The sequence below is a fragment of the Triticum dicoccoides genome, chromosome 4A, assembly GCF_002162155.2.
Source record: "Triticum dicoccoides isolate Atlit2015 ecotype Zavitan chromosome 4A, WEW_v2.0, whole genome shotgun sequence".
NCBI classification, from domain to species: domain Eukaryota; kingdom Viridiplantae; phylum Streptophyta; class Magnoliopsida; order Poales; family Poaceae; genus Triticum; species Triticum dicoccoides.
Window position 1 is genome coordinate 636,535,596 of NC_041386.1, and position 10,767 is coordinate 636,546,362.

The 10,767-nt window shown below is 50.6% G+C and overlaps 1 pseudogene; it reads right to left on the bottom strand.

Moving 5' to 3' along the window:
* Positions 1-5,768: 5,768 nt before the first annotated feature.
* Positions 5,769-9,626, bottom strand: LOC119283928 (annotated as a pseudogene).
* Between the last annotated feature and the right edge of the window lie 1,141 nt (positions 9,627-10,767).

Consider the following 10,767-nt stretch of genomic DNA (forward strand, 5'->3'; position numbering starts at 1 on the left):
TCCTCAAAGTGTTCGGCTGTGCGTGTTGGCCGCATCTTCGTTCGTACAATAAGCATAAACTTGAGTATCGATCCAAACAATGTGTGTTTCTTGGGTACAGTCTTCTCCATAAAGGTTACAAGTGTCTTCACATTCCGACAAATCGTGTTTACATTTCTCGTGATGTTGTGTTCGATGAGACTGTCTTCCCGTTTTCCACGCTCACATCACCCACCGATACTCCCGTCGCCGACTTGCACTCTTTTCCAGTTTTGCCTGATCAATTTGTGGATGCTGCATATTCTCCTCTGTTGTTGCCTAACCACGGTGCAGGGACTGGACGAGGCGCTCGACTTGAGCTTCTGGATGATGATATGGCCACACCTGCGCCAGCTGCTGCTATGCTGGACAAGGCGCTCGACGAGGCTGCCCCCGCCACTACCCCGCCTGACCCCGACGCCGATTACGCGTGCATGTCCCATGCACGTGGATCCGATGGGGTGCCCGAGTCGCCGGGGCCAGCGGCCTCGCTGTCGCCTGGGCCGGCCGAACCTGCGGAGCTGTCGGCCGAGCCGGCGGGACCCGCGACGCTCTCCCTGGGCCGGAGGCCTCGCAGGTCACCGAGTCTTCGTCGCCTGGTTCGTCGACGCTGGTCACGCCCGGTCTCTCTTCGCCGACCCTGACCGTGCCACCGGATGCGCCTGTTGACTCGCCCGCCTGTGCGTCCTCCTCGCCACTGATGGACAGTGGCTCCTCTGGTGTGGCAGCTCCAGCGCCATCTCCACCTGTTGTCCTGCGTCCTCATACTCGCAGCAAAAGTGGCATCTTCCAACCGAAGAAGCGCACTGACGGCACTGTCGCATGGCTTGCGGCCTGTGTGGCGCATGCTGAGGCTGACCCTACGACTGAACCACGACATTTTCGAGCAGCGCTTGGCATCCCACATTGGCGTGTTGCGATGGAGCAGGAGATTCATGCCCTTCAAAGAAACAACACTTGGCGTCTTGTTCCACCTCCATCTGGTGTCAATATCATTGACTCTAAATGGGTACTCAAGGTGAAGAAACATGCTGATGGCTCCATTGAGAGGTACAAGGCACGTCTGGTTGCCAAGGGATTCAAACAGCGGTACGGCATTGATTACGAAGACACATTCAGTCCTGTTATTAAACCAACTACTATCCGTGTTCTTCTCTCTTTGGCCGTTACTCGCGGATGGTTGCTTCGATAGCTTGACGTTCAGAATGCCTTTCTCCATGGAGTTCTGGAAGAAGAGGTTTATATGCGTCAGCCGCCAGGTTTTGTTGACCCTGCTAAGCCACATCATTTGTGTCGCCTTGTTAAAGCTCTCTATGGTTTGAAGCAGGCCCTGCATGTGTGGCATGCCTGTCTTGGCGCTGCTCTTCGTGCACATGGTTTTGTTCCTTCTACAGCAGACACGTCTCTGTTTATTCTTCAGCGACCTGAGGTGACTATGTACATTCTGGTCTATGTTGATGACATCATCCTTGTTAGTTCGTCTGCTTCTGCTACGGATCGGCTTGTGTCCTCTCTTGGAGCTGAGTTTGCTGTTAAGGATCTTGGGAGACTGCATTATTTTCTGGGCCTGGAGGTTCTTCATTCTGATAGTGGCTTGACTCTTACTCAGAAGAAGTACTCTCAGATCTCCTGCGTCGTACAGGTATGTTGCAGTGCAAGTCTGCAACGACTCCCATGTCTGCCACAGACAAGCTGACAGCTCTTGCTGGTAACTTGCTCTCTCCTGAGGATGCCACTGAGTACCGCAGCATTGTGAGTGGACTGCAGTACTTGCTCATTACTCGACCAGACATATCATTTGCAGTTAACCGTGTGTGCCAGTATCTTCATACACCACGTGATTCTCACTGGTCAACTGTTAAGCGCATCTTGCGCTATGTTCGTCACACTGGTTCATATGGTCTCCATCTTCAGCCTGCACGATCTGGACTGATCTCAGCATTTTCTAATGCCGATTGGGCTGGCAGTCCTGATGATCGGCGATCCACGGGGGGACATGCTGTGTTCTTTGGGCCTAACTTGATCGCCTGGCAAGCTCGCAAGCAAGCTACGGTGTCTCGGAGTAGTACCGAAGCTGAGTACAAAGCTGTTGCTAATGCCACAGCTGAGATCATGTGGGTACAGTTGTTGCTTCGAGAGTTGAAGGTCTCCCCAACTCAGCCGCCTGTTCTTTGGTGTGATAACATCGGTGCCACATACCTTTCATCCAATCCAGTATTTCATGCCCGAACGAAACACATCGAAGTTGACTATCATTTTGTGAGGGAACGTGTTGCTCAGAAGCTCCTTCAGATTAAGTTTGTTTCTTCTAAGGATCAACTTGCTGATATCTTCACTAAACCCTTGCCCTTGCCTTCTTTTGAAGGATGTCGTCGCAATCTTAACCTTCTGAGTGTTTCAGGACATAGTTAAGATTAAGGGAGGGTGTTAGACTAAGTATATATTAGATATACGTGTTGTAACATAACCTGTATTTGTACGGTTCCCTCTTATAAATATATGACAGCCATACCCATCAAGGATATCGAGTATTGTTCCAAACCCTAATTTGTCTAACATTAACCGGGCATGCAATTCTCTTTTACTTAATTAATAGATGAGGCAATCTTTTTCTTCATTTCGAAAAAAACGTCAGCTCAGCCACAAAACTTATGGTTATGGATCACCCGTGGCCATAAAACCAGAATAACATGGCTAGGAAATTAGCCCAGGCCTTGCAATGGATTGCAAGTTTTAGAAGCGCATGTAAGATTGCCAACAGCTGCATAAACTCATCCAGAGGCAGGCCTGGGAGGCACTCAACGCCTCTACGCAGTACGCACCTTTCTCCACGCGGTGTCGTCAAGGAAGGGTCCTCCAGCAACGTCACATCAAAAATTAGTTCTCGTCAACCTCCATATTAATATCAAACATAGATTTACATTTTTCAACATGATCGAAATATCCTGTGTCAACCAATGCAATATTACTGATAAGTGCAAAAAATGCAACACTTTAGTGGTGCACTGTGTTGAGAAATTAAGCAATTGTTCGATTAATTTAATTTAATAATAAATCATGAACATGACATAGGCCGTGCTAATGACATACTGAATTTTGATGATATACGCACGTACTAGGCAGATAATAGAAACATCTATGCAAACCACTAGTACTGCGCACATGAAAATAAACAGGAGCGGGGTAAATGTGTTATACCCTCCAGTAGGACAGTCGGCCGTAGCATCAGTGGAGGCGGTGGCCTCGTCGGCGATCCTCTTGTCAGCAGCGGCCCACGCGGTCAGCGTCAGTGCTCATGGTGAAGATGAAGGTGACGTTGAAGTAGTTGATGTAGAGGAAGTAGGTGTACGCGGTAGATAGGATGGCCTAATAAGCACGTTTAATTACAGATGTTTCATCTCCATAATAAGCATGTTTAGTTACAGACGTTTTCATCTCCACAATAAAACATATTTAATATGGACGTTTACATTTCGGCAATGAATATGACGTCTCGTATTCTCTTCAGTTTTGACCGGTAAAACATTGCATCAGCTCGACTCATCCCCGCAGCAGCATGTGTGGAACACCTCTCCTTCCTTCACACCAACTCATACTAGTGGGGGAAAAGCTCACCTTATAAGTTGGTGTACATCTCTCTTAACTAGCTATGTGGGACTAAACTTTTCACCACTCCCTTGACGGCATGGACCCTTAGGGATTTTCAGAAATTGTTAAATGGGCCTATAGGCCAACTAATATTCAGCACACTGCACTGCCGCTAGCGCAATATCGATGCAAGGCTTGGTAGAGCTAGATTTTTACTTCTCTGGATTTCGTGCTAGCAACGCACAAGGCTAGAAAATAGCACATTTGTTCAGACGACGAACATTCTCTTAGTGCTCAGATTTTGAAAGCTGTTTAGTTCCCAAACTGTACATTCCTAGAGGCAGGTTTGGGACCCCATCCATCTCAGATTTGACGAGCGATATTAGATGGAAAGGAGATATTAGCTCAAGGAATCATCAGGAGAGTTGGGGATGGAGAGAGCACGGATATATGGTCAGATAACTGGATCCCTCGGGATAGCTTCAAAAGGCCAATTACATCCTTAGTGCCGAACCCACCACGGCGAGTATGTGATCTTATTGATACTACTTTAGCACAATGGGATGAGGGGTTGATTCGCTCAGTTTTTATCCCGGTTGGTGCAAACGAGATTCTAAAACTACTAGTGTGTACACGGAGGCAGCCGAATTTTTGGGCTTGGCATGAAGAAGCAACATGTTGTTTCATTATTCGGTCGGCATACCACATGATACTGCGAACAAAGACAAGTAGAGAGGGATGGTGGAACGAAGCCGAGGGCTCATCCGCGGGGCAGAACAGCAGGTTTTGGAGCACTATATGGCATATCCAAGTACCCTCAAAACTTCGTTTGTTCCTCTGGCGACTTGCAAGGCATTCTATGCCCAGCGGTGAAGTTCTTCATCACCGCCATATGGCCGATACGGACTCATGTTGCTTGTGTGGGGCTAGGGACACATGAAGACATGCACTTCTCTCGTGCGCTCTATAAAGGAGCGTGTGGGCTCTCGTACCTAAGGAGCTGGTTGAGAAAATTATCATACACCAAGAGGAACACGCTAAAGACTGATTATTTGCTCTACGTGAAATACTAGAGGCTCCTGATTTCATTCATGTTGTGGTAACCATTTGGGCAATCTGGCTGCACAAAGAAAGGCAATTCAAGAAGATATCTTCCAGTCTCCACACACTACAGCGGCGTTCATTAATAAGTTTCTGTCAGAGTTGGAGATAGTAAACAAAAGGGAGACGCAAGCGGTACCAGGAAGAGCCATGTAGAGTGCAACTTGGGTGCCGCCAATCCAAGGTTGTGTGAAGATCAATGTTGACGGTGCAGTGGCTGTGAGGAGGAAGCATGGTTCTGTGGGTGCAATATGTAGAGACCAACAGGGCAACTTTCTGGGGGCCTCGGCGATCGTTTTCAAGCATATCACAGACCCTCAAACGCTTGAAGCCCTAGCTATAAGAGAAGCTCTCTCTTTGGCGGATGATTTATATGCACGAAATATACAGGTTGCCTCTGACTGCAAGGTGGTTGTTGACGAGCTGCATCATGGCAAGCTAGCAACTTATGGAGCAGTTCTTCGCAAGATATCGGACAGTTCGTCTAGTTTTTGTCATGCAATATAGGACATGAATTTAGGAGCTCAAATTATGAAGCTCAAAATTTAGCGAAACATTCTCTCTCCCTCGCGGTCGGCCGCCATGTGTGGTTAGGTTAGTCGGGAGATCTTCATTTCGTCCCTATAAACATTGTGACGGGTTAATAAAGTTTCGTGAGATTGTCTCAAAAAAAAAAAGCTTCAACAAGGGCAAAGCGCTGGGTCCAACAGACAACATTACAGATTTTAGAGGAGAAACATCAATAGGATAAGTTATATACCACGGTGCCTGCTGGGAGGTTTTCGAAGCCCCGAATACTTTCTTTTTGCCTGGAAGTTTATGACAAGCAAACTGGGAGGTGTACATACCAATTCAATGAAATTTCATTTATTAAAAAAAAACAAGTTACCAAAAAGCTCCCCGGTACAGAAAGCTCTCACGGACGAAGGAGCAATATCTTGCAATAACGAGAACAGGGTCATGAAGAAACAACAGCTAATTAAAGATATTATTAGGTCGTGATCCGGGTCAGTGTCGGGCCTATAATCTTGTGGTGTGAGATATCAAGTTCGTAACTCCAACTACTCCAGAACCGTCCAATCAGCTCTAAGGTGCAGCACGCCGTCGATGAAGAGGTTGTCGTCAGCAATGAAAGTCGACCATGCAGTACCAAAGAAATCACCGCATCCAAGCTTTGAACCCCTAGTGAATGAACCCTTGCCCTCAAACCTGCTCACAAATTTCCGTGACGCCTTTGTCCATGCAGCAAACTCATACTCTAATGTCACGCGCGCACGCCTTGAGCTGTGGCGGATGTATAATGACAGGCCAAAGCTGCACAGCCCACTCACGTGGTTCCTGTGATATCGTGCTATGAGAAGCAAGTCAAGCCCCGCATGATGCAGCGGATGCGAGATGATCCCGGCTGTATCACCGTTGTGTTGTGAGGAGAAAACTTGGGAGCACTCCTCACGCTTTAGATCCCAATAAGCTATAACCCGTGGGCAGGCTCCATCGAACGCAACTAGCCTTACAGGTTTGTACTCGTAAGTTCGCTCTTCGAAGTGCCTGCCAACAGGCTGCCGCGTCTACCGCAAGATCACCATGCGCGTGTGCTGGGTAAGCTTTGTGCAGAAGTACCTCGGTGATACACTTACTTGATCATGGTCTATATCATCACTGGTGTCTGCTAGGACCTTCCGCAGCGAAGCACAGGTCAGATGACAGAAGCGCACCAGTGGAAGTAGACGAGAACTCAAGATCTTACGTCTTTCCTCCAGCTCTGGGCATCGCGCACGGGCCCACTTGAGCAGAAAGTCATATATGTCATCTTCAGTTGGTACTTGTAGGTCGATACTCGAAAAGATGGCTTCAATCCCAAGCAGAGGGAAGTTCATCAGTTCAACGCTGGAACCTGAAAAGGGACAAATCATGCCCTCAGTACACTTTATACATTGTTTTGTCTACACTTCTCTGAGTAGAAAAGGAAACAATGGCTCCAGGCATGCAAATGGGGACAACTCACATATTAAAATCCTTGTAGTTGTTGGCAATGAATTCCTTTGCTGCTACTATCAAACACTGAACTTCAGCTGCCGCTAAACTCGAGCATGGATGGTCTAGGTAGAGCAGTGCAGATTCCTTGGTCAAAGGCAAACTCATGAGCAAGTGACAGCAATGCCTCATGCAAGCAACAACTTCAAATGAGAACTTTTACGGTACCCTGGTACTCCCTAAGCAGAGGCAGGAGTACCACTTAAATCTAGCCCTTTATTCAAAAGGGCAGTTTAGTCATTTTAGTTTGACCTCATCTAATCGCTGATCTATCTCGGAAAAAAATCCCAATCTGATCATAAATCTCGGCTCCCAGAAGCGAAACTCTAGGGTATCGCTCGTGGTCACCTGTTTGTTCTTTTGCGCCACCATGGCCACAGGGGCCGGTGCCACTTCCACGCGTGCTTGCATCTGGTCTGCATTGTCCTCCCTAATCCCAAACCTATGGCGATCACCCCGCAGCCGCCAAATCCCCTTCGTGCACGCCATTGTTGGATCACAATCAAGCGATATACCCTTCTGCCTGCCATTGCTGGATCTCAATCATGCGATATACCCAGCAGTCTGTCACTACTAGATAATTGTGTGCAGTTTAATAATCACATCATTTGCTCCGTAGACAAAATTGATGAGTGGATATTAACATGTACATGGGAAACTAAAACAGAAATTCACAATCTGCAGCGAAGAACAAAGGAAAATAGTGAACTCGTTTGCGCTACTCATCAGTTCTCTAGTCAATGTGTTCAGAAATTGTCTTCGCGGTCCAATTAAATTTAGTTAGAGTCTGGTGTGTGCGTCTATATCGTGGAAGCTACAACAATTCAACTGCCGCAGATGCCCACGCGACAGAGCCCCAGCCATGCGACCTCATGTCGTTGTGTCCATCACCGTTTAGCGCGGCCCTATTCTGATGGTGACGGTACGGTTGACGCCAATCTTCTGCCCAACCGGTAGTCGTCGCTCAAGAAAGCATGCCGACGGCCAACCATGGTCGACGCAGATTCTACGGTTCCAGTGCGCGTAGAACAGGCTGATCGCCGGCGTCTATCTCGTAAAGAGTTCAGAAATAACCAACAACGATTGACTGAGTCTAGATGATGTGCATCAGCCGTAACGCACTCAGATTTAATGTGGATAAAAAGATCAGGCATAACTGCCTAAATGATTACGTTTTTACCCCTAAGCTCAAGGTACTCCCAAGTGTTTTCTGGTAGTACTCCGTAGTAGTTAGGTTGGAGTACCAGATAAGATCAGCCATTGGATTAGGCGAAATGGAGGGCTTATATTAATTCCAGGGTTATTCCAGGGTACAGTAAAAGAACTCCTTCAAATTTGTCAGCAGCCATCAAGATGTTGAGCAGAAGAGTGGGCTCTGTGGTTGTCAACTTTCTGCTGTATATAAATCCTAAAAGCTCCATAAAGGCGTGTTCATCTGTTCCAAGTAGAATGAGAAAAAAAAAGGATTAAGGAAACAATTCAACAAATAAAAAGGCGCAACCAAGTGCCACGGCTTTATCAGCGCATAGTGCCAGCACCAGATTTACCTGTGTACAACAGGTATTTGTACAACTTACAAGTAAGGGATTACCGCGCGCAAGCAGGCTAACATAAGCGCAAATGTTGTTTGAGCATGCAAATAAAGATTCGATTGGAACAATGAAAAAGACAGACATTTGATAATAATATATGTTCTCATTTGTTTTATTCTCCTTTTAGATTGCAATAATCGGCAGATTTGACGTATGGGCGCAGAGCATAATCTGATAACTGATGTGTAAATTTGAAACTGATTCAACAGGCACAACTTTCAGTGTCAATTTTTATGGACTTCTCAATCAATTCCCCGTTGACCCCATCACTACCCCGAACAGAGGGATACATTACAAAATTCGCCCAAGCATGGAAAGTATATTCCACAAATTGTGCAAGAGAATCATACCATCCGACGGCGTGGGAGGAGACACACGCACCTTCCTCCATGTGGGGATCCTCGCCGTAAGGGAGGGATCCTCCGGCGACGTCTTCGCTGGCGGCGGCAACGATCTCCAACCGCAGCACCCTGTCGGAGAAGCTCTCTGCGTCGAACGCGAACTTGTAGCTGGGCCCCCAGCCCCCGTGCGAGGACTCCCGGACCATCTCCGCCACCTTCGACCCTTCGGCGCCGGCCAAGCGCGCAGAGCATCCATCTGCCATGAAAAAAAAAATATATGAGACCAGGTCTCACGGTTAGCAGGTGCACGTGGCATTCACAATTCACAAAATATCTAATCTCCCCTCCTTCCTCCGATTTTAAGTGAGGGTGAGGGATGCTTTAAGATTTGTGAATGCCACGTGTCATCCATCAGAATGGGTCTCGCATGAGACCTGGTCTCATAGAATTCTTCCCCCTCTGCCACGGCGGTAAACCCTAGCTAGCCACGAAGGCTTCTTAATTTTTTCAGACCCGCGAACATTTCCTTCGAGCAAACCAAAAGTTCAGCGCAAAAGAAAAATAGAAACACAGTGTCCTTAGAGCATCTCCCGCGGCGGCCCCAACAGGCTCTTCCCAGGCGATTTCTCGGCGCCGGCGCCCAAAAATCGGCCCAGTCGCGTCTCTAGAAGCCTGTTTTTCACCGGTTTGGACCGAAATTGGTGCCGGCGGACCCAGGTCGAACCCGGCACGCTGGGGGTGCCCGGGCGAGCGGTTTTGGCGCGAAAGCGGATGGGCTCGCCAAGTCAGCGAGACGCCGCTTTGTCGCCCTCATCGCCTTGGTTCCCGCGGGAATCAACGCGAAGGCTGCCGCGCTGCCGTGCCGGTCAGCCTCCATTGATGCCTCACGGGCGGCGCAGTGAACGTGCGTGAATGCGCCGTGTCGCGCGTCCAGCCACGCGTCGCCCGGCATGCAGGCCGTCGCCGCCCCGCGATGGCTATAAAAGGCGACCTCCCCGCTGGTGGACGCCACAGCTCTCACTTTCCCCCCTGCCTGGTGTAGATAGCGACACTCCCCTCTTCCCGCCGACGAGAAAGATGGCTGAGAGGTGCCCAGGTGATGACGCGGCGGCGAACGGCTTCGGGCGCCGCCACCTCCAAAAGGCGGAGGCGCGGCTGCTGTACGAGGCGGAGTACCCGGCGCCCCCGGACATGCAGGTGTCGGGGACGTGGAGGCTGAGCGCCGGTGGCGTCCCGGTGCCACCGGTACCCGAAGGGGCGGCGCGGCAGGCTCAGATCGCTCGAATCCGCTCGTCCCTGACGAAGGAGCGGCGGAACAAGCCGCGCTACGCCGGCGACAGCCACACCCTCTGGACCATGTACTTCCAGCGCCGCCGCAAGGAGCAGATCGCCTCCAACAACGGCGTCATCCTGCGGGGGCGCCACAACGCTGACGCGCGGCGCGAGTGGTGGGGCGTGCCCGACCCCACCCTCGAGGCCGTCCTCGACCACATCGAGTGCGGCAACGTGCCACGCCTTGAGTACCCACCATGACCGTCCTTCTCTCGCGCCGCGGTAGCTCCTGGACGCCGCGACGGATGGAGCCGGGGTCGTCTTGGTCGTTGGGCTCCGGCTCGCCGGCCACGCTCCGCCCCGTCAAGCCTGAGCTGGAGAAGACGTCGCTCGGGCGCCGCACCCGTAACGGCGCTCTCATCATCAACGACGGTGCCCAGCCCACCCCGCCTGCTCCGGCTGCGGGGAGGCACTCCCTCCGCCTGGTCCAGCCGAAGCCCGAGCCAGGGCTGCTCCCGGTGAAGCCGGAGCACGTCGAGATGGCAGCCCCCGACGACGAGTCCGCCCTCAAGTGGACAAAGGAGGACTACGTCCGGGAGCAGGTCCGTCGCCAGCGACGGGCGTACGCGGAGCTCCAGGTTCGGCGCCGCGAGCGCGAGGAGGGCAGCGTCATCGTCGTCGACAGCGACAAGGAAGACGAGGCCGGGCCGTCCAGTGCGCCACCACGCCTCGGCGACCCTGGCCAGGGCTGCAGCAGGGACGGCGCCGGTCCAAGCCAGCCGCGCGACGACGACGACGGCGACGACGATGATGGCGACGGC